Here is a 27,190-nt window from a genome sequence, read left to right on the forward strand (position 1 = left end):
AAGACACATCATAATTAACATGCCAAAGGTTAAAGATAAAGAGAGAATCTTAAAAGCAGCAAGAGAAAAGGAAACAGTTACCTACAAAGGAGTTGTCATAAGGCTATTATGTGATTTCTTAGAAGAAACCTTATATGCAAGAAGGGACTGGCAAGAAGTATTCAAAGTCATGAAATGCAAGGTCCTACATCTTTCCTTTCTGTGTGTAATCTCAGATTTCATTTTTTTCTTCTAAATTTGTTTTCCACAACAAAGTCTTTAGAAACAACTTTATATTTTTATAAGGCAATTTTAAAATTTGGTTGTTAGTCTAAGAACATGATTGAAGATTTTAACTGAGAAACATCAGAAATTCTGGTTCTAGTCTCAATTTCAAAATGATCTAGATTATTCTATCCAACAAAGCTATTATTTAAAATGGAAAGGCAGATAAAGTGCACCCCAGATAAGGTAAGGTTAAAGGAGTTCACCATCAACAAGCCATTATTATATAAATGTTAAAGGGACTTATTTAAGAAAAAGATCAAAACTATGAACATTAAAATGGCAACAAATTCACAACTATCAACAACTGAATCTAAAAAAAAAAAAAACCTAAGCAAACAACCAGAACAGGAACAGAATCATAGATATGGAGATCATTTGGAGGGTTATCAGCAGGGAAGGGAAAAAGGGAGAATAAGGTGAAGGTACAGGGATTAAGAAGCATAATTGGTAGGTACAAAATAGACAGGGGAAGGTTAGGAATAGTATAGGGAAATGGGAAGCCAAAAAGCTTATATGCATGACTCATGGACAGGAACTAAGGCAGGAGGATTGTTGGAGCAAAGTAGGGCACCAGGTGGAGGGAGTAAAGGGGGAAATATTGGGACAACTGCAATAGCATAATCAATAAAATATACTTAAGGAATGGAAGGGTAAAAACTGAAGATAATGAGTATAGATAACTCTCTGGAGTAATTTGCAGTGACAGGACATAAGGTGGTCTAACTAGGAGTAAATCACTCATTTCTTCCCCCTTGAACACATGAGTGGAGAACATCTCACATAAGGGCTTGCTCCTGCTCTCAGATTTTTGCTATGTTATTTGAAGGACACGGGTCAGCGTGTTTTAGGATTATACTTATCAAAGGGTACCATACCAAGTAGAACATTTTTGTAAGACAATAAGACTCTACCAAAGTTAAGTTTCACCAGTGATAACTTTAAGAAATATGTTCCCTCTGTTCAAAGTTCTTGCATTTCTAATGAAATATTTTCAAAGCCTGCCAAATTCTTCAGACTATAGCACATCTTTATTTTCTATGTGCAAGATGAGATTTCATTTATTTCTTCCAAATCTTTTTCTACAAAAGTCTTCAGAAACAATTTTATATTGTTATAAGGGAATTTTTAAATTTTGTTGTTAGTCTAAAAATATGATTAAAGGTTTTAACTGAGAAACATTAGAAATTCTGATTCCAGTCTCAATTTGGAAAGGCACAATAGAAACATCTAGCCTTTATTGTATTTTGAGAACTTTGAAACTGAGGGTTCAAACAATGTAACTGAAAATACCCATAAAGGGTTCCTTCCAGTAGGTGCATATCTCTAGGCAAGAGAATTTGTATTCTGGCTTAGATAAGCAGCCATTTTGAAACTAAAGCTGGAGGGGAGCTTTTTTGTCACTTCAGGCTCTTACTGTTGTCTTCTTCTCCCTTATTCTCCCCTTTCTCTGGCCCTTCCTTTTATTTTCTCCACTTTTTTCCCCATTTTCTCCCTCTTTTCCTCTCTCTTACTGATGTTTCCCTTTTCCATTAAGTGGAAATCAATATATTTTTGGATCACTGTCTATCCTTATATTTAAAATAGTGGAGTCTTCTCTCTTCTCAATACACTTCCATTAGTTCTTTGCCTTCAGAATATTTTCCATGCACCACTTAAGTATTAAACCAGTTTTGTAACCTCATAAGCTTGCTTTTTGATAAATGTTTAAGACAAATGAAGTTATTTTTTACTGATATGTGAACAGAGCTTTATTGTTTTTTATTGGACTGATTACCCTTCATAAAAATGAATTTTGTGCTTTATGAAGACTGGTTCTTTATAATCATCTGCTTAAAACCTCTAAATTTGCTCCATAATCTTAATTGGTAGATCTACCTAATCATCTATTTTCTCACTGTTCTCACAGCTGCTTTTAAGCCTGAGTTAGACAAATGTATCCTAAGAGACTTTAGAGTCACCTCATCAAACTAGTACCTCAGAGTCTCTATTTTTATAACTATGCCTTTGATTGATGTATTAGTGCTGACATGGTCAGAGGCAACCATACAGATCTTCATTTCACAAACATTTCCTGAACATTAATTTTTCACTCAAGGCTGCAGATATGAAAACAATCAAGAAACATTGTTCCTTGCCTTCAAGTGTATTGAAAGAACAGACAAAATATATGTATTCACTACACACCCATTAAAATGGCCTAAAATCCAGAACACCCTCAACATATGATGGTGAGAATGTGTAACAACAGGAACTCTCATAATTTGCTGGTGGGAATGCAAAATGGTACAGACACTTTGGTGGTTTCTTACCAAACTATACTCTCACTGTATGATCCAGCAATCACGCTCCTTGATATTGACCCACTGGAGTTGAAATCTAATGTACACAAAAAACCTGCACATAGATGTTTATAGCAGTTTTATTCATAATGGCTAAAACTTAGAAACAACCAAGATGTTCTCCATGAGATGACTGGATAAGTAAACCATGGTACATCTAGACAACCGTATGTCATTCAAGGCTAAAAAGAAATGAGCTATCAAGCCATAAAAAGACATGGAGTTACTTTAAATGAAAATTACTATATGAAAGAAGTTAATCTGAAAAGGCTACACACTGTATGATTCCAACAATATGACATTCTGTGAAAGACATAACTATGGAGACAGTAAAAACATTAAGGGTTGCCAGGGTTGGATGAGCAGTAGAGATGAATGAGCAGAGCACAAAGGATTTTTAGGGCAATGAAAATATTCTGCATAATACTATAATCATGGATATGTGTCATTATACTTGTGTCTAAACCCATAGAATGTACAACATCAAGAGTGAACCCTATGAACCTAAAAATAAACTATGGACTTTAGGTGATTATGATGTGGCAATGAAGATTCATCAACAGTAACAAATGTACCACCGTCGAGGGGGATGTTGATAATGGGGAGGCTACACATGTGTGGGAACAGAGAAGTATAGAAAACTTCTGTACCTTCCTTTCAATTGTACTATGAAACTAAAAGCACTCTGAAAATTAGTCTTTAGAAAGTAAGTTATGTAAACTTACAGTTAAATAAATTATAATACAAGCAAATTTAATTTTAAAAAGGTGAAACTTTTCTCAGGCTACTTTCTCAGACCAGGTAGAAATATGAATTGCTACAATTGTTTTTGGACGTGGTACAGCTTAGATTACCAGCTGTCTCCTAATATTCATTCTTTTCTCCTTCAGTAGTAGTGGAAACCCCGGAGTTTCAGCTGGGCACATGTCCACACAAAATGAAGACTGTTTCTGAACAGCCTTTCAGCTATATGTGACATCCCATTAAATTCTGGCCTGAGAGATGTAAAGAGAACTGTTGTCTTCAATCTCTGGGCCATAACTTTAAAGGGAATAGACCTTTTCTCCCTTCCATTTCCCTCCTTTCTTCATCCTGCTGCTTAGAACGTGGTATTGATTGTGAGCCACCTTTGATCAAGCAATTATGCAGATAAGGGAAACACTCTAGGCAGGGCAGAACAACAAGTTCTGAGTAGCCCACAGCCCTTGTCCCTGCCTTCAGTAAAATTGCATACCCTTAGTGAATAGCTACTTCCAGTTACCTGAGAGCAAAGTAAGCCACTTTCTTATTTAAGCAAACCTGTAACCTAATTAGAGGAGTATTTAGCATTGTATATCAAAATCCCTTAAAAGTTCATAAACTTTTAATCCCAAATTTCAAAGTAATAAAAAATATGCACTTAAACAGTCCAATCTCTCATTTTCTACATAGCCTTTGAGTCAGAAGCTCATTCCAGAGAAGGTCAACGTTTAAGCTATGTAGCACTTCCCTGGGCTAAAGTCTCTTGACCAGATACCTGGGGGGAGGGGGCACTTACTGAAATACTCCACTTGCAAATACAACCACAAAATGCTGAAGTAGAAACTTTTCACAATGACAAAATACAATGTGACAATAATTCAATGTCCCCTTTTGAAGCCTTCAAAGTACTGTTGTAAATAGGATATAAATGCTGGAGGACCCTCTCTGGCTTTCTAAAGGTTTTGCTCATATGACCTCCTTTTGGTACCACAGTACTTCTTCCACCATCATGAGCTGCTGCCACAGTTAGTTTATAAATGATTTTCTGATGGCACACTCACACATCTTTAATCCTATGCTGTTTCACCTTTTCCAGATGTTGGCAATCCATCCCACATGCTTTGGTTATTATCAGAATGACCTGGCCCTAGCTGATGTAGCTCAGTAAATTAGCACAGGCCTGGAAACCAAAGGGTCACTGGTTCAATTCCCAGTCAGGACACATACCTGGCTTGCAGACCAGGTCCCCAGTAGGGGGCATGTGAGAAGCAACCACACATTGATTTTTCTCTCCCTCTCTTTCTCCTTCCCTTCCTCTCTCTCTAAAATAAATAAAGTCATAAAAAAAGAATGCCCTGGAGTTCAAGTTTTCCCTCAATAACACAGTACAGATTTATTGTCAACAATGTACACTGTTCTTGAAAAACTGCTACATAAATGATATGGCTAACTGCACAATTAGGGATTAATCACTGCTGGCTGAGCAAAGTTAAAGTTGCCTAGGGAAAAGAAAACTACTTGTAGTAGAAATACAACATGGCTTTGTATTTCTTTCAATGAGTATCCATGGGAATATTAGAATGACCAATACTTCCCACCTTCCATCATTGATTTGGTCCTTGGAAGTGAGTGAGATGATTTTCAGGACCTCCTAGGCCCTTCTGATTTCCTTGATAGTTACTACCAAAAAACAATGAGATATATGTATAAATGTACACACACATGCACATTCTTGGGTTCCACGATGTATTACCATGGCTTACATGCTGATGAGTAGTTAGAATTTAAAATTACACATTTATCATTGAGATTATTTAAATAATGTCCATTACTTCTGGTTAATTGTAAGGCCTATGAGAAGAGGAACTGCTTCTGCTTTTGTGCTAGCATAATACCTATCACATAGCAGACAATGAATATTTAGTGATTGAATAAATGAACTGATATGTCTTTAAGATTGTAAACTAGTTACATATTTCCAGAGATACCCTCATTTTGGAAAGCTTACAAGCTCCACAATCAAAACAAATTTACCATGTTTGATCATGTTACCTTGATAGTTCCACATTGCTCATCAAAGGATTCTTCTTAACATTTTTTAGCTATGGAAATAACAAACTTGTACTTATCAAAGAAAGTCATGGAGAAGAAAGTATATCTTTCCTGCAACAGCAGTAAATTCCACTTATGCAGGTTATCTTGATATATCCAGATAATCCTTCAATACATGATTTGAAACACTGACAGTGTAATTCAGTTTTCTGTTTCAAAGAACATGAATACACTTGGAGATTATAAATAGTCCAAACATTAGTGCAACTTATCATCATCTTCCTTATCTCTGTTTACAGTATCAAATGGTAGTATGACTTCCCAAGGTGTGTCTTAAAAAACAGAAACAGGATTGTTTTGTTCCCATTTATCTTCACTCACCATTTCATATATACACACAACATCAGAAATATTCCATTCTCTAAATATCTTTGTGATTCATCCATATTACTTCATCTTCACTGCCATGACCCTTATACTACCCATCACCATATCTTGACTAATCAACCACAATGACCTACTGATGCATTTCCATCTGACTGTCAGATTCAGTCCATTTTTTATGCTGTAGGTAGTGTGACCTTCTCAAAATATAAACATATCCATTGAAATTCCTTCACAAGCTTGAATAATTTATAATAACAGTTTACAAATCAATGCACTTATGGCATACCAGTACTTTTATAAACTCTTGACTGTACTAATTCACTTAATCATCACCACAGCATTTTGAGATAGATACATATGTCATCCCATTTTACCAATAAGGAAACTGACTCAGAGAGAAGCTAAATGATCATGCCAGGGTCTCATAGCTGGCAAGTGATGGAGTTAGATTCAAAGCCAGGTAAGTGTCAGTTCAAAGTCTATGCCCTAACTTCTGTGATGTAATTGCATCTCATAAAATATTTAGCATGGCAATCAACAGTTTTAATTTTCTGGACCTTACTTACACATTTAGTCTCATCTTCTTCCTATAAATCTTAAAAAGCATGGTCTTGTTTTATCTGTAAGCTTTGACCAAGCAGGTAACCTAATACTCATCCTGATTTCCCTAGAGCAGTCCTTGATTATGCTTAGTCACTGAGATTATCTCAGGTAGCACTTCCTCCTAAACTTTCTGTACTCCTTTTCCCAGACTGGATTTTATGAGTCTTCTCCATGTTATCTACATTCTTGAAAAAAGAGGACATGGGAGAATGGAAGACAAGAACTTAAATGTGTCTGTTTTACTTGGAAGTAAGAAAAATTGGTGACTTTGGTAAAGACAGTTTTATGTGTGGAGCACTTTTTATTGAAGCTTGATTGTATAGGTTGTCCAGGCCTTTGTTGTACAGGAGAGGGTCAAGAAGGGTGTCTTTTATCAACTTTACTGACAAAGGAACTCAGAGAGGGGAAGAAGTTAAAAATACATAAGAGAAAAGGGGAAATTATGTACAGAGATCTCTAAAAAAGCAAAAGGATGGCATGGAATCTAAAGCAAAGTTGAGGAGATTGAACTTGGACTGATAGAGGGCTAGTTCTTTCTCTGAAACAAAACAAAATCATGGATGAAGATGCAAACCAATGCATGTATAAAAGTGGTGAGATGGGTGGATCAGATAGATTCTTGATGGATTCTATTTTCTGTGAAACAGGAAGCAAATACACCTCCAGAGAATAAATGTATAGTAGCTGAGCAGGAGGTTTAAAAAGAGGGAAAGTCTGCAACAGCCACCAAAGAAGGTATAGTAGAGCTGAGGGAAATCCAAAAGAATCTGAGTATGGACAAATACAACTATGACCTAGTTAGCACCTACTCACTCTTCAGATATTAACATAGATATCACTTGCTCAATGAAAGCTTAAGTGAAACCTCCATTACCTGTTTTTAGAGTGCTGATTCTCTTTCCTTTAAAGACTTAATGGTTTTAATCTCACTTTAATTTTTAGGATTATCTGATTAATTTCTACTTCATTAGATTATAAATTAAGTGAGGTCAAAGGTTATATTTTTATTGCCATCTCTAAAATGTGAAGAATATTAAACTTTCTCTATATGACTAGGATATGGATATAGTTACATTAGCGCAAATTAGAATTTAAAATATAAAAAAGCAGGGGTTTCAAATTATTCACTGTTATATATCCCAAGTACCCATCACAGTATATGGCACATAGTAGGTGTTCAATAAATACTTATCTGGATGAATGAAACTGACATGGCGGGACACAAAGTCCTCTGACTTCCATTACAGTATTTTTCCCACCCTATCACAACTAGCCATACCAGCTGTTTAATATATCATAGTTATTGTAATAAAGGTTTATGCAAACTTCCAAGATGGAGGCATAGGTGGAAACACTTTACCTTCTCGCACAGCCAAATCTAAAAACAATAAAGTTTTAGCAACAATAAACACAGCGAAACCAGAGAAAATTGAACAATATGGGAGTCCAACAACAGTGAACCACTAAGCTAAACCGGTAAGAGGGACAGAGGCAGCAGAGGAGTGGATCAGGCAAAAAAGATCCCCCAACCCAGGCAGCCAAGGGTGAATCCCAGGTGTGGGGTAGTGACAGGCAGATCCAGTGAAGACGAAAGGCGGCTGGCTGACTGTGGTCACACATTTGCACACAGATTAACCAGTAAAGGAGCTAGCCATGAGACAAACCATGCAGGCCCCAGCAGCAAAAAGGAGCAGAGGGGACTGCTATTGCTCCACCTCTGACCTTCCCCCATACAGCAGTCACAAAACCAGCGATCTGGGTGGCCCTGCCCTGGTGAACAACTAAGGCTCCTCTCCTCATACATAACAGGCACAAACAGATCAAAACATGGCTCAAGAACAACTCAGAGCTCCAAGCCCATAAATCTAAGTGAACAAGAAATTGCCAACCTATCAGAAGCACAGTTCAAAACACTGGTGATCAGGATGCTCACAGAACTGGTTGATTTTAGTCACAAATTAGAGGAACATATGAAGGTTAAACTAATTGAAATAAAGGAAATTGCACAGGAAACCAATAGTAATGGTAAGGAAACTGGGACTCAAATCAAGGGATTGGACCAGAAGGAAGAAAAAAATGACCAAACAGAAAAGAATGAAGAAACAAGAATTCAAAAAAATGAGGAGAGGCTAAGGAACCTCCAGGACATCTTTAAACACTCCAACATCCAAATTGTAGGGGTACCAGAAGGGGAAGAGGAATAGCCGCCAGTGGAAACCTTATTTGAACAAATAATAAAGGAGAACTTCCCCAATCTGGCACAGGAAATAGACTTCCAGATAATCCAGGGAGCTCAGAGAATCCCAAAGAAGGTGGACCCAAGAAGGAACACACCAAGGCACATCATAATTACATTATCCAAGATTAAAATGAAAGACAGAATCCTAGAAGCAGCAAGAGCTAAGGGGACAGTCACGTACAAAGGAGTTTCCATCAAACTGTCAGAGGATTTCTCAAAAGAGACCTTAACAGGCAAGAAGGGGTTGGAAAGAAGTATTCCAAATCATGAAATCCAAAGACCTACATCCATTATTGTTCTATCCAGCAAAGCTTTCATTTAGAATGGAAGGACAGATAAAGTGCTTCTCAGATAAGATCAAGTTCAAGGAGTTCATCATCACCAAGCCCTTATTATATGAAATGTTAAAGGGCCTTACCTAAGAAAAAGGAGATAAAAAATGTGAACAGTGAAAGGACGGCAAACTCAGTTATTAACAACCACACCTAAAACAAAAGCAAATTAAGAGGACAGCTAGATCAGGATCAGAACCATAGAAATGAAGATCATGTGGAGGATTAGCAACAGGGGAGTGGGAGAAGGAGAAGAGGGGAGAAGGTACAGAAAATAAGTAGCATAGATGGTAGGTAGAAAATAGATAGAAGGGAGAGCAAGAATAGTATGGGAAATACAGAATCTAAAGAACTTGAGACATGTGGTCATAAACTAAAGGGGGGGAATGGTGGGGGAGGGGTGTGCAGGGTGGAGGGGAATGAAAGGGGGAAATAGAACTGTAATGGCATAATCAATAAAATATATTTTTAAAAAGGTTTATGCAGATGCATTACTATCTGACTCAAGAAGAAAATGAAGCTCTGGGAGGTTAAATATTATGTGCAAGTTAAACAGCTAAAACATGGTGTAATCAGAATTCAATTTCAGGTCTTTCTGGCTCTACCATATGAATTCTTTCTCCAATTCCACACTGCCTGCTAAAGTATTAAGTAATAAAACATTTAATATATGAACTCTCCCAAGGGTGTATGCATTTGACAGTCCTTCCAACCTCCCCAGTGGCAAAGACAAACAAAGTAATGATTTTAGTGGAAAAATGTCAGGCAAAGTGACTGTGAAAAGTCAGTGTGAATAATATTTGTGGGCAGGCACCTGCCAACTGCCTCCCAAATCATGCTATGTAGGCACCTATCAACTTCCTCCATGACCATGCACATTATCCTTCTCCCCAGCTAAAGTTTTGATCCCACAGAGAGAATGGAAGACATAATTCCAAAGAGCTTATCTCCTCAGCATGGCCTATGCATGACACTAGAAGCAGCATGGAATGATGGAAAGAACATGAACATTACAGCCACATAGGTCACAGCAAGACAATTCAGCTCTATAGATCCCAATTTTCTCATCAAACAAATTAAGGCAATAATACTTGAGGTTTAGAAAATGATTAAATGAGATAGTACATTTAAGATGTCTACAGCATAGTGGCCATATAACTCAAGTGTTATAAGTTGCCTTCCACTTATCCCATATCCAGAAGCCACCTCCTATTGATTCTTTGAAGACACTCTGAAAAGTGCATTGAAAGGAACAAGCAATCCACCCTACCCCCACTCTCCTCCAAGTTGTAGCAAAAACATAGTGATATTTCTCTCATTTTCAAAAAATACCACCTTTTCATTTACAGGAAAAATCTTAGTATTAAAAAAAAAAGAAAAGAATCCAATAGTTGCTCTGCCTGTTTATTTAGTCCTGCTGTTTGAATAATCATTTCTAACATTTCTATTGTCTTTCATGACATTACATAGAGTCAGAACATCTGATTTATTTCACAAATGAATAAATTAAGATGGAGGGGAGCAGAATGTCCATCCCAAGGTCTCAAGGCTATATGGGGGAGAGCTGTGCCTGAAAACCAGACTGCTTATTTTTTAGTTTATTATTCTGTAATAATATGGAACAACAATAATTCCATGTACTTTATTTAAGTCTTAAACTCTCTAAAACATTCTATGTTTTAATAAGATTCTTAAAAAGACTTTATTTACTCAGTTTTAGAGAAAGGGGAAGGGAGGGAGAAAGAGGAGAGAAACATCAATATGTGTTTGCCTCTCATGTACTCCCTACTGGGGACCTGGCCCACAACCCAAGCATAAGCCTTGACTCGAAATTGAACTGGTAACCCTATGGTTCACAGGCCGGTGCTCAATCCACTGAGCCACACCAGCCAGGGAAAAGATTTTTTTAATATAGAAAACAGCTGATAAATTCCCTATATTCATGTCCTGATTCCCTGTACCCTTTTACATATTAAAAATGACAGTTAATCTGTAAGCATCCAAAGTGAGTGCAATGTGTAAAAGTGATACGTTTTTTAGTGTTAGATTTGTGTTAACTATGTATTCTTTCAAAGAAAAATATGAGTTAAATATATAAGATGTTACTTTATTTTACAGCAAAAGCAGTGAAAATTAAAATTTTTGTTTTAATATCCCTAGAATACATATAACCACATTATACAAATACATAAAATCACCACATACAAAGGATATGCATGCCTATAAATAACTCAAAACACCATGGAAAGATAAACTAAATTATTCATTTTAGAGGAACTCTATGATTTTTTCTGAGTTTAAGATAGAAAAGTTACTGCAGAGTGAATGTTCTCATTTGTACCAAAAAGTCTCATAGAAAATAATCTCAGAAAACCTCTTAACAATAAATGCAACTATTCTTGCTATTTTGAAAGGACAAAGTTTGCTTGTAAGAGGTATGATTTTTATAGAAAATAGAGGTTAATTAGGAAACAACAATAAGAATTAAAAGCTGCCCTGAATGGGTGGTTCAGTTGGTTACAGCATATTCTCAACATACCAATGTTGCAGATTTGATCCTTGGTCAGGACACATACAAGAATCAAGCAATGAATGCATAAACAAGTGGAACAAAAATCAATGTTCTTCTCTCTCTCTCTCTCTCTCTCTGTCTTTCTCTCTCTCCCTTACTCATGCTCTCTAAAATAAAAAAAAAATGAAACTTTTTAAAAAAGACATTTAAAAAAAGCTGGTCATTAAAAAAAATAAATTTAAAAGAGTTAAAAGCAATAGTGGTATTTATGCTAATCTTCCAACATCTATGAATTAGCTTCATGCTAAAAGTATTCTATTTCCCCAAATTAATATTGTATCAAGTCACACAAACTATTTTTTGCTTAAAAATAAGCCTATTTTTAAAGGTGAAGAAAATGAAACAAATTATTATTCAAAACAATTTACTTCTCACTCTCACACTCCTTTCCCCAAATTTAAGTTCCAGACTTACTGTAAGTAAATAATGTGTCCAGTTATAATAAAATCTTCTGTAATCCCAATGAAATATGTCCCCATGAACAGCCTCTTAAACTTAATGAATTTTAAGTGACCTTACAATCGAAGTTTTTAATGTAGGAGGAGCTCTGCTTTATTCACCAAATTTACCAACTGTCACGAGAAAATCTGCATTCAAAGCAGGTCAGTATCCAAGACTACATTTGTCAAAAGACTCAGAGGAAATTACAAAGTTCATCTGAGTTATTTTCTTTCCCTTTTAATTAGTTCCTGATAGGCATTTCAGTATGCCAATGTTATTTTCCTATGTGACTCATCACACTGAGAATTAAAAGATAATCCAAAGGTTTACCAGGTCTATGTTGTTCCCTCAGAGTGCACTATCCAAAGTACTTCACCGTTTTGAGTTTCAAATATCTTTAAGTATCAATAGTCATAAAAGGACAAGGAATCTGAAACCTGGATTCTACTCGAGGCTTTTCCTTCTGCAATCATCTAGGTGACCTTGAGGAATTGCCTTAACACTTTTAAACTTCAGTTTCAATAAAAATATTGAATAAAACCTCAGAAGTAATCTAGTTCAACCTTCAATTCCAAACAAAAATTGCCTTTGCATTTGCGTTAAGGAATCCCTGATTTCTTAATTCCTTGGTGTAACTAAAATTCAGTGTCATATATCTCTTTTCTTATTGAAAGTTTATCAAATATTTATTTACATAACCAAACAAGATTTTATTTCAGCCCAAATAAAATTAAGAAACTCAGATCACTACAGTATTATCCTTCATCTATTAAGTCCCCACAGAGTTTTTAATCCACCCCTGATTTAATCTCCATGCTGAGGAACTATGAAGAGTCATAAGAATCCAGAGTACTGTGATGCTTTTGTAAAGTACATGAAATGATGTCAGTGATTTATTCCAAAATAGAAATGAATTGAGATTGGACCCAGTTTGCATACCATCTAATATTTTAATGGATAAAAATTATCTTCCTTGCTGTGGAACACAGGTTCAAGCAATAACTTCCCTCCAACAGCAAATATATATTTTACACTAAATATGTAAATAAATAAAAAAAGCAAAAAGCAAGGAGACTGACTGAAGAGGGGATTGTGGACGCAGTCTTCCCTCCATTACTAACTTTATGTTTTACCCTAACAGGTTTTTTTTTTCTTTTATATCTATTTGTATAGTTAATGCTTCATCCTAAAATGAAGTTGAAAGGTGGAACGAAACTGATAATTGTTTAGGAAGTTTAGTGTCTGCTTTTCAAGTGTCAGCTAATTTGGTTCTTTCACAATTATTTTTGTCAGAAGTTACTTATCATGTATTTTATGATAAGAATTTGTTCACATAATGGTAAAAACATGGAAACCTGGATTTTAAAGTTTTTCTTTTCCTGTGAATGCAATTCCAATTAATTCATTTATCTTCTTCTATTAAAAAAAATAACTCTTCAGGCTCTGGCTGGTGTAGCTCAGTGGATTGAGAGCCAGACTGAAAACTAAAGGGTCACCAGTTCAATTCCCAGTTATGGCACATGCGTGGGTTGCAGGCCAGGACCCCAGCAGGGGCCATGTGAAAGGCAATCACACATTAACATTTCTCTCCCTTTCTTTCTCTCTCCCTTCCCTTCTCTCTAAAAATAAATAAATAAATATTTTTTAAAAACTCTTCAGGAAGTTTTCTTCAAGCTTCTTTTTCCATCAAATCTTCTAGCTCTTGCAAATATTTCTTTATATTATACTTTATTATACTATGGTATAAGAAAAAAGTATAATTCAAAGAAATACAACTATAACAATATCTCAAAATAATACAATGTTCTTGTCTGTAGACATGCAAACTCTAAGTATAGTTGATAAAATGCACTATGGAAATGATGCACCATGCCTCAGATGTTAAAATTGATTAGATATGAACTTCCACCCTGGTTTGACAGCTTACCCAGTGAAAGCATAGGCTAAGCTTTGCTTCTTTGTGTGAAGAGAAAGACACTAAAAAGACAACTAATTTTAATACACTAAAATTTCTATCTGATGGCTTTCTGGTGACATCAATGGAACTTGCCAATAATACTTGTATGCTTGTTCCTTCTCACTCTGCTTACTCTGACCAGATACAAGGCATTCTGCAACTCCTAAGAAAAAGAGAATTTTGGGAATAAATTTGGTTGGTGCAGAGAAGAGAGACTGAATAATACTAGTTGGAACAGTCCTTCTTTAGCTGGAAGCTGTTCTACACCAAAATTGAGAAAAGGCCTAAATTTGCACATGAAGCAAGCCAGGGTCAATTTCACCCAAGGGGTGTGGAATGAAGAGGTACGTCAAAGCCTCGGGGAAGGAAAGGTCTTCAGGATAGTTGTGATCAAGTCATTCTTGTGAAAGAACAGGGCAAGATGGTACAAATGATTCCACAAGTAGTCTACAGTTAGTCCCTGGAACAGAGCTACCAGAAACTACATTAAAAGATTTAGGCCAGGGCCCCAATTTCAACAGACACAGAGGGAGAATTTAGCTTCCAGATCAGAGCCAAAGTCCAATTAAACAACCAAAAGCAGATGGTGGGGTAAGAGATAAGAGCCAAAACCTGATGCTTACAAAGTGTCCTGGGACCCAAATCAATTCTAGAGGCAAAGCACGCACTAGGCTGTTTCCAGACTTCGTACCTAGAAAAACTTAATCATTCTCACTAGGCCAGGACTGTGTCGAACTGAGACTTTCTAAGCTGACACCATGAAGTGAAGCTAGGACAGGCTCAGGGTAGACAAGCGCTATCCCTGGCCTCTCTGGCAGGAACATATGTATATTATTTTATTTTATACATTAGCTCCCTAAGATAGTTTAAGAGGGGGTAGTTCAGTTTTACAAATGGATATGAGTCAAGTTTTAATAGGTTAAGTCACTTTCCAAAAGTCAAAAATTCAAGAGAAATAAAATCTAGGTGGACCTGATTCCTAGTCCAGTGCTCTCCCTGCAGAATCATGCTAATATTGGGATACTTTCTGATCCCTCAATAGCTAAAGTAGTTGACTAGAGGGATCATGATAATTCTTTCATGTGTAAAGTTCTGTAACTCCCCTTCTGTGTTGATCATCAAAACAGGAAGAGGATATTCCTGAACTTGTGTTCAAATGAGGCAGTCAGCAAAAGCAGTATTGAATTTCCCAAAGTGTTATTTCCTTTGTAAGATTAAGGGACATTAGAGAAACAAACACAATAAAAAATAAAAATACCCATTGACTATATTGTTTACATGGATATACACACATACATAGTTCTTTTTAAAAAATCTATGAATTTAATAACAGTTTTTAACCATTCAGGCATATGTCAGACTTCTAAGGTTCTGAGGGTTCTTTTCAATAATAGTATCTCCAGAAAGCTAACTTGAAAAGTTACTTAGTAGAGTTGGCTATTACACAGAAAAACAGTGTGCTGTGAAGACCACAGTTTCCTGAGACAGAGGACATTTAGACTGCCTGCATTCCCTGAAATCCAGTTTTTATTATTCTGAAACCAATTAATTTATGAACTTTGAATTCCCCTTCAGACAACCACAAATTCAATAGCAGGACACCAGAGCTGAGCTTCTCAGGAAACCCACATGAGCTGGGAAACACATGATCCAGTGCCAAGATTAACACCAAACAGTCTTAAATACAGACCCACAGACTGCAGAGATAAGCCGTGCTGGAATCTAGTTTTCATTCACTCACATTCATGCAACAGTTTACAGAGAAACAATGTGCCAAGCACTGTGCCAGATGCTATGTGTACAAATGTGAATGAGATTATATATCATACAGTTCACCTTCTAGTTAAAGAAAATAGAAAGTAGAAACTATTGAATAATTATACTCCTGCTTCTGATAGTATCAAGCTGTGGTATAGTAAAAAATATATTTGGTCTCTGTCTCCAGTTCCTGGCACAGGCATCCTAAAAACCTTGGAATCTCCTGAGTGATAGGAGTGTCTTTTGTTATTCCTAAGGAGTCCCTTTTAGCCATACCCAAGTTTATGCTAATGAGGTAACTACTGGTCACCTAGAAAGGAAGACGGCTGGTTTTCAGAGGAATTAACCTAGTGATTAGAAAGTTGGAAGTCCTAGTGATTAAAGAGTTGGAGGTCCCACCCCAACCTCCTGAAACAGGAGAGAAGCTGGAAGCTGACTTCAATTTCCAAAGGTCAGTGAGTTCATCAGTCGTTCCTATCTAATAAGACTTCCACAAAAACCCTAAACTTGTGCAGAGAGCTTCCATGTTGGGAACACATCAAGGTCCCAAGAGGTGACCTACCTGGAGAGAGAAAGAGAGCAAACTCCCTGAGCCATGGTATGCCTCTCCCACCCCAATACCTTGCCCTGTACAGTATATCTCTTCCAAGTGGTTGTTCCTGAGTTACATCCTTCATAATAATCCAGGAAAGTGTTTACCTGACTTATTTGAGTTGTTGTAGCAAATTACCAGACCTGTAAAAAGTCATAGAAACTCCTGAATTTATAGTTGGTTAGTCAGAAGTGCTGAAACTTTCTACTGAAGTAGGGGCAGACTTGTGACACTGAGCCCTTAACATGTGGTGTCCTTGCTAACTATAGAAACTTAGTGTCAGAAGGGGGCAGTGACCAGAGGGGAGAGGGAAGGGAATTTAAGGGGGAAAAAGGGGAGGGATTTGGAGGAACAAAAAGGGGAGAGATTTGGAGGGGAGGGATTTGTTCCTATTCAAGGAACAAATAGAAAGCATTAGTGAAATAGCTGAGTGAAATAGGCCAGGTGTTGAAAGAAAAATACCATATGACCTTACCTTTAACAGAAAGCTAAACAACAAAACAAACAAGCAAGCAGGAAAAAAAACAAAGACACTGAAATAGAGAACAAGGGGACAGTGACCAGAGGGGAGAGGGGAAGGAATTTAAGGGGGAAAAGGAGGAGGGATTTGGAGGAACAAATAGGAAGGACACAGGGACGAGAACTAAGGGGGGTGGAAATGGGAGGGAGGTGGGGAGCACAGGGCGGGGGGGGGCTGGGATGGGAGGAATAGACAAAAAACTGTACTTGAAAAATAACTAAATAAAATTATTTTTTAAAAAAAGAAACAGTGTCAGAATTGAATTGAATGATAGAACATCCACTTGGCATCAGAGAATCTAGGACCATGTAATTGGTTGATGTCAGAAAACACTTCAGACAAGTCAACCTTCTTTATAACCATTTCTTATGAGTCATATAGCCCACCTCAGTGAGAAGGTCTAGGTCTTTCAGGAAGCTTATCAAAATAAAGTCATCTGATAAACTAAGGCAGACACTGCTAACTGTTTCTCATTATCCATTCCCCTACCCTCCTTTTAGCAGTAGAAATTCATGAGTCAGCTGTTTATATGACCTCCAAGCCAAACTTTTTTCCCAGACTCCTTTGCAGTTTGGTATGAAGATACAGCAGAAATTTAGATGATATGCAAGTAGTAGTGATTTGTGCAATCTTTGGATCATGTTTTGACAGGAAAATCCCTTGTCTTCTTTTTTCTCTCCCTTCATTCAACCAGCACAAATATGATAGTAGGAGCCATATTACACCACACAGACAAAGTCAACATACTGGGAGATGATAAAGCGACAAGGTAGAATGATCCTGAGCCATGGGTGATCTTCTTTATCAGTACTGCTGCCCACCTTTGGTCCATTTCTTGAGCTATAATATTTTAAGAACTCTTGATTAAAACAACTTTCCTTGTACTCTAAATAATATAAAACTAAATGTTCATGAAAGTGCAGTTCATATTACTTAATGTATTATGTTTTTCAAAGACATTTGCACATGGATTCTAAAAATTAAAGAATGTATAAAGTTCAAAGAAAAAATATGCTAATGGAATTTGAAAACCAGTGACAGGCCAGGGATTTTTGTTTTTACCTCCCTAAATTTCAGTATACCAACAATTGGCTACTCTGTCATTCCTTCAAGTTCAGCCTAAGTCAAAGCTCTCACATGTCTATTTCTAGTACAGTAGCCCCCCCACCCTCTTATCCATGAGGTATATGTTCCAAGACCCACAGCATATGCCTGGAACCTTGAATAGTATCGAACCCTATATATATTATTATTTTCCTATATATGCTTATGATACAGTTTAATTTATAAGTTAGTTACAGTAAGAGATTGAAAACAATAACCAATAATAAAACCAAACCACCATAACAATATCCAATAATAAAATTTATGTAAATGTGGACTCTCTCCAATAATTTTTTAAATTTTAAAGTCCAAACCTATTCCTGAATCTCTATAACCGCCTCTTACTTGTAGTAAATGGCCTGTTGTCACTTGTTTCAGGGGATTCCTTGCAGAAGTTTCAATGTTTTCTGGTGCAACACGTTGCCACCCATCGTCAGAAAACATTTGTAGTTCATGTCTTCCACCCACAAATGTGATTAACTAAGCACTTATCCTGTATTGTGGCCCTAACTTTTGCAGTTTGAGGTATGATGGCAAAACTAGCAAATATTTCTTTTTTCTTCTTCATAATTTCATGGACAGAAGATTCATTCTTATTATAGATCTTAGCAACCTCAGCATATGAATTTTTTCCTTATTAAGGCAAGAACATTCCAGTTTTCACTTAAAGGAAATACTTTATGGCTTCTCTTTGGCATATCAGAATTGCCACATCACTACTCTTGTGCCTTAGGGCCATTATTAAGTAAAATAAGAGTTACTTGAACACAGGCATTATGATACTATGATAGTCGATCTGATAACCTAAGAGGCTATTAAGTGACTACAGGGCATGCAATGTACGTAGCATGGATATGCTGAACAAAGAGATGACCCATGTCCCAGGCAGAAGAACACAAGATTTCATCAAACTACCCCAAAAGTCATGCAATTTAAAACTTATGAATTATTTCTGGAATTTTCATTTCATATTTTTGGACTGCAGTTGAACATAGATAATTGAAATTGCAGATGAGAGGAAACTGCTGTATGTGATTTCCTTTGGAAAAAAAGTGTGCCTTACTTCTGTAAATCCAGTTCCTAGAATGCAGCAGATATTATATTCAACATTTTTTGTGAAGGTAACCAAAATAACCACATTTCCTCTCTTGTTTTCTTAAATTCTTCCACACATTTCATTTTGATACAAATAACTAAATGCAAAAATAATGAAGGAAAAAGGCTGATATTGTTGGTTTAAGCTGCTTGTCAGGTAGTTGACATGGTTACCTAAAAACTGAAGAAAACTGCTCTGGAATGATCTTAAGAGGGAAGGATATTTTGTATAATTGTTTCAGAAGACAATGGAAGAAAACAGCATAGACACAAAATAGACTTCACAAAATCAGTTTGAATATAGTATATTATCTGCTATTCAGCATTCTACTAATCAATTAACTTCTAAATTTGTTGTTATTGTTTAAGAATATTCAAACATATAGAAAAGTCAAAATAGTACAGTAAAACTGTATGTACTTATTACCTAGATTCAATAATTATCAAGATAAAATATGTATTAATCTCATCATGAGAACTGATATTCCCAGTCTTAAAGATCAAGAAATATCATTTTCACAGAATCTTAAAGTAGTAATGCTGAAACACATTTAACACTCTAATCTTAACACCCTCGTTTTACAGCCAAGGAAACTAAGGTCCCAAACTGAGAGATGGTGTAATCAGGTCATTTAGTTAGCAATAGCCTATATAAGTTTCCACTTTACCAGCAGTTAATTTAATTTAATTTAATTTATCTTTTGAAACTTTAATTTATTTGAATCTCTTGAAAGTAATTGATAAAATATGCTAAAAGCCTTTTCCTGATAAATTCATTAAAACACACTAGGCTATTCTGCAGATAGGAGTCTTTTCTACCTAAGTTTTTTTCCCAAGAATATGTTACAAAACAACTCTCTCATTTATACCCTTGAACCTCTAATTGTATTATAAAGTAAGTAATTCTTCAATCAAGATTCAGAGAAACAATCATATAGAAGTTTACCATAACACAGTGATTTTTCCCAATTTGTGTCTTGATAATGCTGAGACAGGAACAAACACATAATGAACTTGTTAATGAACTAGTAACAGGAAACCACACTGTACATATGTGTGTGTCCTTGAATTGAGCCTTAATGAAATTAGGAAGTTAAAACCCAGCCAGAGACTGAACAACCAGCAGGAAATTTCTAACAGCCAAAGCACCCCAGAATTCCAAGAGAAATAAAGATCAACAATAAATATTAATTTTCTCAAGTTATAATTTTATTAGTGATATAAGGGTTTTTTAATGCTCAAATAGGTTACTAAATCAGGTTTCAAAACTATCTCATCTATTAATCTTTACATTAATTTAGAAAAACTCCACAGATTTATGGATCATATTCACTGCATATTAATAATTGACTTCAAAGTGGTTGTATCTCCTAAAAAGAGAAAAGTAGGAATTTTTACACTAATACTAAGATGATCTTGTAAACTATATTTTATTGGCAGCATATCTTAGAATAAATGTTTTATTTATTTCCTCCAACTATGACCCACCTTCTCCCTAGGTTATGGCCATTGAGTGATTCATTCATTCAGTCTTTCATTTATTCAGTAAATAGTTATTGAGTTTTATGTTAGGTAATTGGGATACAACAATAAAAAAAACAGATAAATTATTGACCTCATTGAACTTATATTCCAGTAATGGAAATAGACCATAAACAAATAAACAAAAACTATCTTAGGTAATAATAAATGCCATAAAAATAAAGCAAGGTGAGGGGCTAGATAGTAATGGGTGGAGTGAGAGAAAGAGGCTATTTTAGAAAGGATGATTAGGAAGGAAGACCTCTCTAAGGAAAGACCTGAATAAAAGAATGGAGAGAGAGTCATGAAGTTAACTGAGTAGAGAATGTTTCAGGCAGATTGAATAGCAAGTGCAATGGCCCTGAAGAGGGGTTCTAACTGGTAGGTTGTGGTAAGGAAACCTGTTGCTGGAACAGAGAAAGCAAGGAAGAATGTAAGAGGAGAGGACAGAGAGGTAGAGGAGGCAATTTGTGTGATGCCTCAGAGGCCATTGTAGACTTTGGCTTTTGCCCTGAGTGAGATGAAAAGCCATTGAAAGTTTTTGATTAGGGGCATGTATGCAATTAGTTATGCCTTAGATATAACTCTGGCTGCCGAGTAGACAATAAATGAGATAGGTACAAAATGGAGTAGGGAGATGACTTAGTAAGCTCTCACAATTGTCCAGCCAGGAGATGATGGTGACTTGCACTATGATGGTGAGAAATGCCATATTCTGAATATATTTTAGGCAAGGCTAGAAGGATTTTCTATAGAATTAGATGTGGAGCACACAAGAAAGGGGATAATAAAAAATGATGCCAAGGATTCCAGTCTTATCAAGTAAACAAGTGGTGATGCCATTTACTGAAAGGAGGCATACTGGAGGAGAAACAGTCTTGGTGTGTGAATAAAGAATTCAGTTTTGAATATCATACATTTGAGCTGCTCATTAAAATTCCAAGTAGATATACAGAGTAGGCATTTGGATACATGCACCTGGAGCTTAGGGGAGAGTTCAGTACTAGAGATAAAATTGGAGAGTTAATGGCCTGAGACTGAAAGAGATTTCCTAGTGGTCATTTATTTAGATTGTATAACAGGTTTAGGCATGGGTGATTCTAAAACTTAGAAAACTAGGAACTGCAGATAATTACCACAACATTAAAAATCATGAACACTTCCTGCTTGGAACAATAACCAAATATCACTAGATAAATTAAAAGATGTTCACTGGTCTTAATTTTTTTGCCTTCTGATCTCAATGACAAAAGTACATTATTACCCTAGCCAGGTGGCTCAGTTGGTTGGAGCATCATCCTGTACACCAAAAAGGTCACAGGTTCAGTTCTGGGTTGGGGTGTGTTCTGAAGACAACTGATTGGTGTTTCTATCTCACATCAATGTCTCTCTCTCTCTCTCTCTCTCTCTCTCTCTCATTTAATTAATAAATAAATCCTCAGGTGAAGATTAAGGGAAAAAAGTACATTATCCCGCAGGGTCACCTGTCAGAAAAATTCAGTAATTTTTCTTTTAAACTTATCTTAAATTGTTTTAAATAGTCAAAGTTTTGGCAATGTTAAGATTACATTACTAACCACTAAGCTTCTAAAAGCCACATTATCTTTTATTCACTTTATAAGATTTGTTATTACAAAGCTCTTACATTATCTAGAAATTTTTCTTGCCTGTCTAGTGGCATTCCCACATTAAAATATGAAAAATTCTTACTTTTAGACATTTCATTGCCTTCCTTTTCTATCCAAGTTAGAAGACCAATTCAAATTATTTTGTGCCCAGGTGATAATGAAGGGGATAATTGAACATTTACCTAAAGAGAAAGCTATTCAAAGACTCATAATTTCAGGACTCAGAAGATACCCTTAAAAATCCTCCAAAGTTACCAAATTGTACATATTAAATTTATGCAGCTCTTTGTATATTAATCATACCTCATTCAGCAGTTAAAATAGACATTTTTTAAATCTTCCGTTTTCTTTTGTCACCAAATTGTTGCACTTATTTCCTATTACTAGTAGTTCAGTTGATCTTTTTGGTAGATTCCCCATTAATCCTTGTGTGCTGTGTTTAAATGTTGAGAGCATGGGTGGGTACCATTTTCCTTGGTTTTGAGCTACTCTCCAGCATATATATGTAACTCACATTTAGAAGAAGATACAGTCTAGCTGAGAGAACTGCATATATACATACTAAATTGATCACACCAGATTCATATCTTAGTATATTGCATAAGAGCAGTAAATCTGGAGTTAGATTGTCTGGATTTGAATCTCAGCACCATCATTTACTAGCTATGGGATGCTGGAGAATGTATCAATCATCTCTGTTCCTCATTTTCCTCACCTTTAAAATGGCTATAGTAGCCCTCGCTGGTGTAGCTCAGTGGATTGAGCAGTGGGACTGTGAACCAAACAACTGTGGTTCGATTCCCAGTTAGGGCACATGCCTGGGTTGCATGCCAGTTCCCATCAGGGGATGCATGAAAGGCAACCATACCTTGATATTTCTCTCCCTTTCTCCTTCCCTTCCCCTCTAAAGATAAATAAATAAAATCTTAAAAAAGATAGCTATAGTAATAGGACTTTTTCACACAATTATAGTGAGAATTAAATGACTTGGTATGTGTAAAGCATCTACTATGGGACTGGCACACAGTAGCCTATATGTAAATTAGGTGATACAAGGTTTTGATTGGAAGGGTGGGTGGGTAGGTGGGTCAATAAAATAAAGCTCTACCTGTCCATTTACTTGCCAAGATTTACCCTTTGTCGCCCACTGGGGTTACAAGTCCCAATATTGGCATCACTCCTTTATGACAAGCTCCTAAGGCAGAAATTATTTTTTCTAAAAACTCACTGATATTCACATAGACTACTCAAGAGATAAGTGTGGGAAATAAACAGGTATGTGTTAGTCTTCCACATTTGCACAGCAGGACCGATTCTTATCTTAAGTATTTTGCCACATACAGAGACTAGGAGTGGTAAATTGTTGTGATGTGTAAGAAATGAATGTGTGAATGTATGGATGCATGCATAAATGAATTTTTAAAATGGTAAAAGAGGAAGGGGAAATATAATAAAAAAGTATCAAAAGGGAAGGAGATGAGAAAGCAAGAATTACTAAACCATCTAAGACCTCATTCCCACATTTGAAAAATGTGCCCAAACCTCCTGCATTTTTAAAAAGAGGAACCATTTTCTGTAAATGCTTAACAGAAATCCCTCAAGTTCCACTGTTTGTACAGCAGAGGCACCTCCTTTGGTGAAAATGAAGTGGAGAGTATCTCAGGATGCCACACTCACAGACAATTATAAGTCCCCAAACATTACATAACAATGACCAGATCCCTTCCCTGATTTATTAATTCCATATGCCAGACCAGGATGCAGAATCTCAGGGACCCAGAAGATACAATAAAGAATTGTAAGAAAAGCAGTTATCATTTACACTTCTTCCTCAAGTTTGAAAAACCTAAATTAAAGAAAAGGGGTAATGGAAAATATTTTAGTAATCTTTCAAGTAAAATTTGTCACACAGGTAAACCTGACTTATGATATTTGCAGCTATTTATAAACACTGAAATATTCTTGGCACCTTATAATGAGGATTAAAGTATCATTTTTTTCTTGAATGACCTCATTGGTGAGGAGGCCAAATGCAAGTCTTCAGAAAACTTTATAAAGTCCTCACTCATATACCTACCTACAAGTCAAGTAAGCATTGCAAAAGGTACAGATTGGTACACAATGTCTGCCTTCGGGAAATAGAAGGAAAAGGGGAAGACAAAGGATAGGTCCAGGGCAGTGTGGAATCAAGTATTAAGTTGTTGAGTATGGTCTTTAAGGGCATTCAGAAGAGGCAAAGAAGAGGGAGTACATACTATTCTACTGAGTTCCATTGTATTAAACTGTTCAGTAAAAATTTTTACCTGGATGTCTTCTTACAGGCAAGTCAAACTCAACATGTTCAAATCTGAACTCATCATTCTCCTCCCTTACCTAGAACTGATCCTCCTCCTATATTCCAGATTCACAGAATGACACTGCTATCTATTTGCTCAAGCCAGATATGATAATCCTTGTTCTCTCCACAGAATCAATTTCATCACACAGTCAATTCTACATGGAGTCTTGCCAATGTTATCTCCTAATGACCTTTTGAATCTGTCCACCTCTCTCTATTCCGACCACTATGGTCTTAAGTGAGAATGTCATTATGTTCTTCATGATGCCTCTTAACTGGGCTTCCTGCTATCATGTTTTCCCTCCTCCAACCCATTCTTCATTAGAAGCCCTAAAATCAAAAAGTAAATTGGACTTGGTTAGTCTTCCACTTACAATATATTCTACTACTTTTCAATTCCACAAAACATGGCTCATGGTACATAAGGCATTCTATGATTTAGCCTCTGATTATTTTTTTTACTTGGATCCCTCACTCCTGAATAAAATCATACCAAACATTTGTCATTTTCCCAGATATCTCATGAATTTTTTATGCTTTGTTGCCTTTAAACCATAAGCTCTCTCAAAATGTACTAGGGCAAACATGTTTGTAAGAAGTCCAGTTGGGAAATATTTTCCATAATCTAAGGAAAAGATGAAGAGATCTTCCTATTTATCATTCAAAACTCTGCTCAGACATCATGTCCTTGCTGAAACTCATAGCCTAGGTTTCCAATGACCCATTTGGAAAAATGTTTCCTGCTATCATAGTATTTAGTAGACTGCATCATAATTATCTCTTTATATCTCTATCTCCCTGGATTGGACTGAAAGCTTCTTGAGGGAATTAAATACATTTTTATTAATCTTTGAGCTCTTGGAGGCTAAAACACAATGCATATCTGGTGGAGCCAGGGAGGATGAGTTTGAGGAAGAAAAAACATGAGAGAGAACTTGAATTGTCTGGGACAGCAGATTTTGAGATGGGTTCAGGAAACATGGTCTTTATTTAGGACATCTAGGTTTTTGCATGTAAATTTGGACTATCTACATTTTCCCTCATTTAATATTTCAGTGATGCTGGCATTCTATATTACCATGAGTCTTTTAGAGTGTCACACTGCTTGACAATTCTCATTTGCTATGTCACTCAAGTACTAATGACACAGATGGACTCTAGTCCCAAGCTACATAGATACTGCTTACTATAAACACCTTTGAAAAAATTCAATAGCTGTGAAAAATTCAATTATTATGAAACCTTTTTCATAAGGTGTGGTGGAACACATTTAATTTTTTAACTGTCATCTATGATATTTAATATCAGGCAAATTCCCAACCATTTGTTTATATTTTCAGGCATGGTAAATTAGTATCTCCCCCTTGTCTTCCTCAGCTCTTATTCTAGCAGAGTCCCCCTAAAAAAAGATCATCTCTACAATCAGGCTATATCTTCTGTATGAGTCTCCCTTTGCCATGTTATTTTTCCTGTGTCCCTCTTCTCTAAAGAACATACTCTTCTGAATTGTTTATCACTTTCATATGGCTGTCATACTTCTATGGACCAACAGATTCATAGCCTTAACAGACCTGTACATACTCATGCCGCCTCACCAAAAAATAAATAAATAAATAAAATAAAATAACCATCAAAATAGAGAAAGATTTAATTATGTGTGTTGTAAAGAGCATTAGTCTGTGGGTTAGGGGACCTGAGTTTTGGCCCTAATCCTACCATTGTTACATTGGATACAAATTTTTTTTTCTCATGACCTCAATTTTCTCAAGAGTAAAAAAAGTTTGATAACCTTTGATAGTTTTCAAAGTCATATCCAACTCTAAATATTTTTCAAAAATACTGTAAAATTTTTTTTCTTTATTACAAATGTACTTATTTTGCATAATTTTATTATAAATTTTAATAAAATTAAAACTTACCTTTCAAAATGTGTGTGAGATTCAGCTGCTTCTTGTGAATTGTCGGTATAAGCCCTATGTAAGCAGAGATAAATGGTTAAAAGCAAATAAACCTACAGAAAAAGAACATTAAATGCCGTATCTTTCTGACAATATCTGTGGACATTATTCAAATAAATACTCTTTTCTTTTACAAAATATTTGAGAGAACAGAACTTGTGTGGACTGGCACCATTTACATTAGTTTAATCATCAGTAAATGGAATAATTACTACTGACAGTAAAAAAAGCATACTGAGATTTTACTCAGACTGTCATGATATCTTTAGAAATGAGAGGAAACTACTAAAGACTATACTTTGTTTACAAAAATACAATTTTAAAAATATCACTTAACCAATAGTTTATAAACCATGCCAGTCTATTCCAACATTATACAAAGACAACTTGATTCCAAAAGACCTGGTGTACCAAATGTAATAATATAGAAGAAACCTTACAGTTGCTAGGTCTTGCTTCTACACTCTACCCAATACAGACAAATGAGACTTTCTCCTATTTATAAACCTCTCTATTAAGAAGATTTCATGCAACATTCCTTAGGAACTACTTCCAGTGTTTCACAATCAAGATTCCTACTTAAATCTATCTGAAATCTCCCATGGCCTTTCTTAAAGCTATTTACTCACTGAAGAATAGACTGTTTGTTGACTATCCTGCACATCTTAGTCACTGATATTTTAAGGTAATTATTAAATTATCCCCCAGGCTTTTCTTCTTCTGGGTTAACGAACACTCTTTCCTCA

General features: G+C 35.9%; 1 protein-coding gene across 2 annotated transcripts in view; it reads right to left on the reverse strand.

The window, feature by feature from the left end:
• Positions 1-26,906, reverse strand: part of IL13RA2 (interleukin 13 receptor subunit alpha 2) — a 74,897-nt gene extending 47,991 nt beyond the window's left edge. The window contains exons 1-2 of one of the 2 annotated variants that reach the window (XM_053657514.1): positions 26,885-26,906; positions 26,406-26,459 (exon numbers count right to left, since the gene is read on the reverse strand). The gene's annotated coding sequence lies outside the window, so the exon portion shown is untranslated. Of the gene's footprint in view, positions 1-11,946; positions 12,021-26,405; positions 26,460-26,884 lie in introns of those variants that run through there. The other variant, XM_053657513.1, reaches the window with a different exon arrangement.
• Positions 26,907-27,190: the final 284 nt, after the last annotated feature.

Source organism: Artibeus jamaicensis, unplaced genomic scaffold (assembly GCF_021234435.1).
Source record: "Artibeus jamaicensis isolate MK-2021 breed Jamaican fruit bat unplaced genomic scaffold, CSHL_Jam_final scaffold_461, whole genome shotgun sequence".
Taxonomy (NCBI): Eukaryota; Metazoa; Chordata; class Mammalia; order Chiroptera; family Phyllostomidae; genus Artibeus; species Artibeus jamaicensis.